The 9,674-nt window shown below is 32.6% G+C and overlaps 1 long non-coding RNA gene across 1 annotated transcript; it reads right to left on the bottom strand.

The window, feature by feature from the left end:
* Positions 1-6,566: 6,566 nt before the first annotated feature.
* Positions 6,567-9,379, bottom strand: LOC134706790 (uncharacterized). The gene is made up of 3 exons (XR_010105663.1): positions 9,230-9,379; positions 7,617-7,745; positions 6,567-6,672 (listed from the first exon to the last, which is right to left on the bottom strand). It is a non-coding gene; the product is annotated as an uncharacterized LOC134706790 (long non-coding RNA).
* Positions 9,380-9,674: the final 295 nt, after the last annotated feature.

Below are 9,674 nucleotides of genomic sequence, written 5' to 3'. Positions count from 1 at the left end.
TATAATTTGGCTTTAAAATTAGAAAGATCATATCATAAGCAACAAGTGTACTAAGTTTCAAGTTGAAAGGACTTCAGCTTCATCAAAAACTACCTTGACCAAAAACTTTAACCTGAAACTCCCACTTTCATTTTCTATGTTCAGTGGACTGTTAAATTTGGGGTCAAAAGTCTAATTTGGCTTTAAAATTAGAAAGATCATATAAGCAACAAGTGTACTAAGTTTCAAGTTGATTGGACTTCAGCTTCATCAAAAACTAACTTGACCAAAAATTTAACCTGAAACTCCCACTTTCATTTTCTATGTTCAATGGACTGTAAAATTGGGGTCAAAAGTCTAATTTTGCTTTAAAATTAGAAGGATCATATCATAAGCAACAAGTGTACTAAGTTTCAAGTTGAAAGGACTTCAGCTTCATCAAAAACTACCTTGACCAAAAACTTTAACCTGAAACTCCCACTTTCATTTTCTATGTTCAGTGGACCGTAAAATTGGGGTCAAAAGTCTAATTTGGCTGTAAAATTAAAAAGATCATATCATAAGTAACAAGTGTACTAAGTTTCAAGTTGATTGGACTTCAGCTTCATCAAAAACTACCTTGATCAAAAACTTTAACCTGAAACTCCCACTTTCATTTTCTATGTTCAGTGGACTGAAAAATTGGGGTCAAAAGTCTAATTTGGCTTTAAAATTAGAAAGATCATATCATAAGCAACAAGTGTACTAAGTTTCAAGTTGATTGGACTTCAGCTTCATCAAAAACTAACTTGACCAAAAACTTTAACCTGCGGACGGACGAACGAACGAACGGAGCCACAGACCAGAAAACATAATGCCCCTCTACTATCCTAGGTGGGGCATAAAAATGACCACTGAACCATGAATATGAGGTCAAGGTCAAGTCAACACTGTCCGATAGTTATGTACAACTAACTGTAGTGGACCTTATTGTAACATTTTGTAATAGCATTTGAGAAAAATTTCACTTGAAAAATAACAATTAAAGCAACAATTAAAGGTATAAGTCGGATGAACCCTGTCAGGTAGACATGTACACCTAAGGTAGCAATACACAGTTAGGGGGTGGTGTTCTTATAGCTATTAAAAAAGAACTTATTAGCTCTGAGGTATATGAACTTGCACCCCCAGACAAAACAGAAATGGTCTGGGCAAAAGTAGACATTGTTGGTTCAAAAACATTGTACTTATGCTCTTTCTATCACCCAAAAACATCTGACGAAAGATAAGAAAAGCCACACAAATAAAAAATTCTACACTTATCATAGGGGGAGACTTTAATCTCCCAGGTTGGGATTGGAACAACAAATCATTAAAACCGAACACGTCTTACCCACACCTTCATTACTTCTTTGGCAACTCACTTGACGACACATGTCTCACACAAATTGTTGATGTCCCTACACGTAAAGACAATATTCTTGATCTGATAATTACAAACTTACCAAACCAAGTACAGCGTGTTGAAGTTATCCCTGGCCTATCTGATCATGATATTGTGTTTGCAGAATTTACAATAGCTCCACCAAAACTTAAACAAAAGCCAAGAATAATTCCATTATACAAAAAAGCAAACTGGGGCACAATTAAACAAGAAATTAACACCTTATATAAACATCTCTCTGAAAATCAGCAACATCTTTGTGTAAATGAAATGTGGAACTGTTTTAAAACAACAATAACAAAAGCAGTGAAAGATCACATCCCACATAAAACAGCAAAAATAAAGGACAGTCACCCATGGGTCACAATGGAAACAAAACGGCTCATTAGAAAAAGAGATAGACTCTAAAAAATCAAAAAAATCTGGGAATGCATCAATTGCTAAAAAATACAAAGAGGTCAAACACCAGATGTAAAAAAGTATACGAAAATCATACTGGGAATACATTGAAAGCATCATATTACCACCACAAGATGAAAAAAATTTTGGCACTATGAAAAAATTTTGGACCTACATTAAACATAAAAAAAACTGATTATAGTGGGATTACTGAAATCAAACCAGATGGCAAACTCCTAACTGATCCACTACAAAAAGCTGGGGCACTTAATGCACAATTCCAGTCTGTATTCACACCAGCATCTAATATTTCTCATACAGAATTTGTCAAAAAGTGTAATATGCCACAGAATACTCCTTTTCCACCCATATCAAAATTAATACAGAAGGTATACAAAAACTCTTACATAACTTAAATCCGAACAAAGCAGCAGGACCCGATGAAATTAAACCAAGATTTTTAAAAGAACTTTCACATGAAATTGCACCCATACTTACTATTATCTTTGAGAAGTCAATTAAAACAGGCATTGTTCCAGATGACTGGAAAACTGCCCATGTCTCTCATGTTTACAAAAAAGGCCAAAAATATAACCCTGAAAACTACCGTCCTATATCACTTACATGTATTTGTTGCAAACTTTTAGAACATATCGTAGTTAAACACATCATGAACCATGCAGATAATCACAACATTTTATATCCCCTTCAGCATGGATTTCGCAGAGGTCGATCCTGCGAAACACAACTACTGGAATTTAAAGACGATGTCTCACTAAACATGGAAAACGGTAAACAAACAGATATTTTGGTCATGGATTTTTCTAAAGCATTCGATAAGGTTTCACATTCTTTTTTAACTAATAAGCTTCATCATTACGGGATACAGGGGGGATTAAATTACTGGATACAAAATTTTCTAAGCAATCGCAAACAGGCAGTAGTTCTAGAGGGGAAAAATCTGAGTATGTTGCAGTTGAGTCAGGGGTTCCACAGGGGTCAGTTCTTGGACCAAGTCTCTTCTTGTACTATATTAATGACATTCCATCTGGCTTAACATCTACAGTACATTTATTTGCAGACGACACAATAGTTTATTTGGCAATAAAATCAAAATCCGATGCATTAACATTACAAAAAGATCTAGACAAACTTGCATCGTGGGAAACTACTTGGAAAATGGCATTCCACCCAGATAATGTAATGTAATTTCAGTCACCAGAAATAAAAAAAACAATCACATTTGACTACACATTACACAATCATTCATTAGAACATGTAACAACAGCAAAATATCTGGGGGTCACCATCAGTTCCAACCTTAAATGGGATGTGCATATTAACAACATATGCAAGAAAGCTAATAGCACACTAGGCTTTCTAAGGAGGAACCTGAACATAAGTTCAACATCCATTAAAGAGCAAGCATATAAGTCCCTAGTAAGACCATCACTAGAGTATGCTTGCTCTGTTTGGGGTCCATACTTACAACAAGACATAGATAGCATTGAAAAAGTTCAAAGGAGGGCTGCCCGTTTTGTTACCAACAAATACAGAAACACCTCAAGCGTTGGTAACATGTTACAACATCTTGAATGGCGCAGTCTCTCTGACAGAAGAAAAGACTCCAGATTGGTAATGCTTTACAAAATTGAACACGAAAAGGTTGCAATTCCTAAAAATAATAAATTAATTCCTCAAAATAGACAAACAAGACATTCCAATTCGAACAGCTTCCAAATTCCATCCTGCAAAACACAGTACAGAAAAGAATCATATTTTCCAAGAACTATTACCGACTGGAACAAACTACCAGATAACATTGTAAATTGCACTTCAGTAGACTCTTTCAAATCTTCAATCTCAAAGCATCAATATTAATTACAACATCTTACTTTATTATACAAAACATTTTATATTTCTAATTTTTCGTATTTTAAAAAAAAAACTTGTACATTTTTTCAATCTATGTCTTGTTGTAAGTTTCCTCCTGTGACATAATCTTCAATTTGTTGAAGGCGGTCACTATATGGTAGAAGAAGTAGAAGGAAAAAAAACTTAAAATTGACACTCATAATTTTTGAACACCCTCTTTCCTCTCCTTTTTAACAAATTATATTTGTGTTATGCATGTATATTTTTATAGAAAGAGAATCTGCCATAGATTTGATTTCTAATGGTCATAATGGTGAAATATAATCCCTTTTGGGTGTAACCATGGCAACAATCTGCATTTCTTTGATACAAAATAAAGCAAAAAAAGGGGGTGAACATGTCACACAACTTGACAAGTCTCCCAAATATGGTCCAAAGGGAAAATTTCAATCAATTACAGTGATACCTTTCCTGACACCATATGTTTATATCTATCAAGTGGTCCAAAAAAAATCATATGCATTTCTGCTTGCTTTTCCTTAAAATTGAATAGAAAAGATTGAGCGCAAAATCTTTGTTGATACACTACAAAAATTTATGGACAGTTCGGATAGTAAAATATGGATTGTCAAACAGATAAATGGCCTATAAAACATGCTAAAAATCAATCTAAATGTTAATATAAACCCACTAAGAAGGCTATATTATTCTTTAATTATCTAAAACTCCATCTTATTGTACAAAAACTTTCATATTTAAATAAATCACCATGGCCATAATGTGTAACTAAATATTTGAAGTATCATTTTAAATATATAACTGTGTATTGCTACCTTACAACCATTCCATATAAAGTTGTCCTGCTAATTATGGTATCTCACAAACTACAGAAACTACATTGACTAATATAAGGTCAAGGCAGATGGTGAAACTTTATAGACAGACATTCAGTTTACAATCATTCCATATACCAAATGTAGTTGACTTATTGCTTATATAAATAGTTTAAAACCAAAACACAAAAATTTCACCTACTATTTATATTAACTATTGCTTATAATTTAAAACCAAAACACAAAAATTTCACTGACCAATAAACTATGAAAATGAGGTCAAGGTAAGAAGTTACCTGCCAGAAAACATCTGTCTGACAATCATTCCACACACCAAATGTAGTTGACTTATTGCTTATATAAATAGTTTAAAACCAAAACACAAAAATTTCACCTACTATTTATATTATTTGAAAAAAGAGTTCACACGCTGAAATGTATAGCCTATTTTACTTATCATTGTTTCATGGTCTGAAATTTGGAGATTTTACTATCATTGTTCTGTGAAAATGAGGTCAAGGTCAAATCAAACCTGCATGAATGACAAGTATATCATAAAATATTTCCACACACCAAATATAGTAGATCTATTACACATAGTAAAAGAAGAAGAAAAAGACGAAACACAAAACCTCAACTTTGACTACACAAACATGAAAATGATGTCAAGGTCAAATGACAGTCACACCTTTCTATCATTTCATACACCAAATATAGTAGATCTATTGCATACAGTATAAGAAAAACAGACCAAAACACCAAAAATTATCCATAACCACTGAACCATGAAAATGAGGTCAAGGTCAGATGACACCTGCAAGTTTGAAATGAACACCTCACAATCCTTCCATACACCAAATTACACTAGACCTATTGCTTATAATATCTGAGATATGGACTATACCACCAGAACTTAACTTGTTCACTGATCCATGAAATGAGGTCAAGTGAAGACTGTCTGATTGGCATGAAGACCTTGCAAGGTACACGCATACCAAATATAGTTATCCCATTACTCACAACTTTTTTTTCAAGTAGTCACTGAACCATGAAAATGGGGTAAAGGACATTGGCCTTGTGACAGACAGAAACTTCATAACATAAGTCATCTATATATACAAACGGTCTTCCACCTTCTAAAATATATAGCTTTTAAGAAGTTAGCCAAAGCCTGCAGCCTCCAGATCACATGTCAAGCTTTCTGCGACAAAATGCGCAAACTTGACAATAAACCAATGCATAATAAAAATGAGGTCAAGGTCATATGATACCAGCCAGAAAGCAAACACATTATAATAAAATTGAGAATGGAAAAGGGGAATGTGTCAAAGAGACAACATTTTATATACTAAATATAGTTGGCCTATTACTTATAGTATCTGATCAACTGACAAATTACGAAAACATCATTGACCAATGAACCATGAAAATGAGGTGGTCATATATGAAGCCTGCCCAGGAGGTAGTTTATCTAACTGCCCTGCCAGACAGACATGAACACCTAGGCCTACAATCTTTTCAATAAACCAAAAAAAGTTGACTTATTGCTTAATTATAATATCTGAGAAACAGACCAAAACCATAAAAATTAAACATTTCCCAATGATACCAAAAAGTAGGTTGAAGTCTGATGACAAACCTACCAGTTGACCATGTACAATCATCACATACACTAAATAAAGTAGATCTGGTGCTTACAGCATTTGAGATATGGACTTGACCATGAAAACTTAATTTTATTCCTTGGTCCATGAAATGAGGTAGAGGTCAAGTAAACACATTTCTGACAGGTTTGATATACACCATTACCAATCAAAGTTATCATATAACATATTATAAATGAGAAATTCACATTAAAAAAAAAGATCAATGAAAATGAGGTTAAGGACAAAAGACATAAGACTCCCAATCTCAAAAACTTTGGACAGGTTCCTATTCTATGGTTGGAAATGCTGGTACTTGATAAAGAAAGAGCACACAAACTTTCCAGATCCAAAAACTAGGTCTGAGAGAGACAGAGAAAATATTTTCTTTGTAAATATAAGGGCAACAGTATGAAAAAAACGGATTCTTTAATTTTTCAATTTTCTTTTCAAATCTGTCCCTTCTACATATCACAGGCAGTAGTGGTGTCTTTGGACTGGTTGTTCTACGATCCACAATCTACAAAAATAAATATAGGAAGATCATGAATGTCCATCCATTGGTCAGTACTGTATTTTGTTTTTATAAAAATGAAGTATGTTTGTAAAAGTAAGAAAATAAAGGTATAAAATTGTAACATCCTAATATCTTGAAACATCAATTAAAAGATAAAATTAATTATTTAATAATTTCATGATAATAAGTTGTACATATACCAACTTTAGAAATCAACAACACTTTTTCATTTGTATTACCTCATAATAAAACTGCCCTGAAATGTAATGTCCTGAGTGTACATGATTACATGATAGTCGATTCTATCCTTTTAAATCCAGCTACATACAATGTATACCTTGGTGACGTGATAAGCATTATTTTAGTTCTTTTTACTAAGGATGAGAGCAATACATTTTTATAGGGATGATTTTCAATAAGATAAATTGACTTCCTACTATCGTTAATAGACAGCTAACAATTTTCTGTCCCTTCTACTTTATGTTTCACATTGTATGTTTGTAAAAGTAAGAAAATAAAGGTATAAAATTGTAACATCCTAATATCTTGAAACATCAATTAAAAGATAAAATTAATTATTTAATAATTTCATGATAATAAGTTGTACATATACCAACTTTAGAAATCAACAACACTTTTTCATTTGTATTACCTCATAATAAAACTGCCCTGAAATGTAATGTCCTGAGTGTACATGATTACATGATAGTCGATTCTATCCTTTTAAATCCAGCTACATACAATGTATACCTTGGTGACGTGATAAGCATTATTTTAGTTCTTTTTACTAAGGATGAGAGCAATACATTTTTATAGGGATGATTTTCAATAAGATAAATTGACTTCCTACTATCGTTAATAGACAGCTAACAATTTTCTGTCCCTTCTACTTTATGTTTTCTACCAACCAAATTAAGACTTGAATAGTTTTGATGAGAGTTTCTTACCTGTAAAACATTTAAGTTGGAATGACTTTCTGGGCTGCTGCCTCGATAGCTTGTTCTGCTTCTGCATTTGCCATCTCTCTGGCTACAAAAATAGCTACTAAGAATACACCCCAACTTTTACCCAATGTCCTAAAAAACATAAAAACATTTTTATAAACAATTTTAAGTCCTACATCATTTTTTTTTATTACAGTGACTTGACTGTTAGTGTTGCTCTCCACCAATTGCAACTCATTCAAAATTTTGACCAAATTGCAATTTGTTTTATAAACCACAGCCAAGTCATGAAAGTGCAAGCGATAAAATAAAACATACTTACAATCCTATAAGACTTTAACTCCACTGTAATGATGTTGTGACCAAATTAGTTTATCAGTTTGTATAGGTATATTATAGTCATTTCCATGCTGAAGGGGAACTGTTCATTTGAATTGCTATTAAATTGTCCAAACTAAGCTTTCATATAGTTTTTCTTTCTAAAAGTATTCTATATTTATAAGAATCAGATATCATTTTAAATAAAACATCATATATTCAGTAAAATATGTGTAAAATGGCAATACACATGTATATGTTTGTAGGAAGTTTCCATGGGGGAGATAATAACTTTTCTTTCAAAAAGTCTTTATTCAAAAGAATAATATTTTAGGTTATCTCCATATGAAAACTTATCAATAGCATATTGTTAATTCACACATATTTAACTGAATATATGATGTTTTATTTAAAATGATATCTAATTCCTATAAATATAGAATACTTTTAGAAATTCCGCGAATTAGATCGAAAACCAATGAGACGAGGATCATACATGTATGTACAGGTATTTAAAAATTATGTTAATGATTATAATCATTGATTTAATTGTATTCAAATAGTTGTAATCATTTGTACAAAATTTAACTTGTGATTATTCTGCCTGTAATGGGCGTCTTCAATAGGGCTCTTCACTGTGAGTTCGGCCATATTGGATAGGGGCAGATTTTCATAATGGAGGTTAAAATGGTGTGAAAAATACAGGAAAACATCATTAAAACAGAGCTGTTGCTTGGAAACACACATAGGTTTTCCCACACTTTCATACTATTTCCACCTCTTTCAAAAAAATCGGCCCCCTATCCAATATGGACGAACTAACCGTGAAGAGCCCTATTGACAATTACATATATTTGATTTGATTAGTTAGGACTGCTCTGACATCTTAAGAAATTGAAAAGGTTGCTGTTTTTATCATAAATTATATCAAAAATAGTCATTTCATGGGCAAAGATGTTTTCAGACCTAAGTCAAATAAGAATGTCATGTATCAGCAGAAAACAGCAACTTGACCTCCAAATCTAAATGGATTACACTATCATAATTTACTAGAGCTAGAAGCGTCCATTTTATCAGCTTTCATAGCATATAAATACAACTGAACAATTATACAAAAGTTGTTCAGATGGTGAAAGAATCATTCATAAAACAATAACTGCATAACTACATGACCCGAGGCGGACGAGGGATATGAAAACCTTGTATTTAAAATTATTATGTAACACGTCGAACTTTACAGGAAGGGAAGGTTACCCTATAATACTGTTAGTTCTATGTGAAAACAAAACTTCTGTTACCAAACAAACTGGTTATTCCACAGACTTTTAGCTGTCTTTTTAAAATCCATGTTGGTTTCTGTGTTTTGTTGACAACACGTTCTTCTTAGGTGGACAATACTGTAATGTGGGAGAGGAACGGATATATCGTGTGTTGTTTTATGTCATATTAAATAAGACTCCAATGTAGGAGCACTCATACTTGAACAGTTTCCGTTTGTATAATGTAAGACTTTAATTTTCTTCATATCAAAAAGGTGTATATTTAGAAACCTACAAAAGTACATAAATATTAAATAATAATCAATACTTCTTATGTTGGCACCGAATCTTCAAGAGCTAAAAGGGGTACCGAAACCCAGGAAAAAAATTGACCCAACTAAAGATGCTATTAAATCAGCAAAAGTATCCCCTGATACACATCACACAGGAATGACAGAGGAACCTTAGGAGGAGAAATATTTTA

The sequence above is a fragment of the Mytilus trossulus genome, chromosome 1, assembly GCF_036588685.1.
Source record: "Mytilus trossulus isolate FHL-02 chromosome 1, PNRI_Mtr1.1.1.hap1, whole genome shotgun sequence".
Taxonomy (NCBI): domain Eukaryota; kingdom Metazoa; phylum Mollusca; class Bivalvia; order Mytilida; family Mytilidae; genus Mytilus; species Mytilus trossulus.
This window is presented reverse-complemented; position numbering and strand designations above follow the sequence as displayed.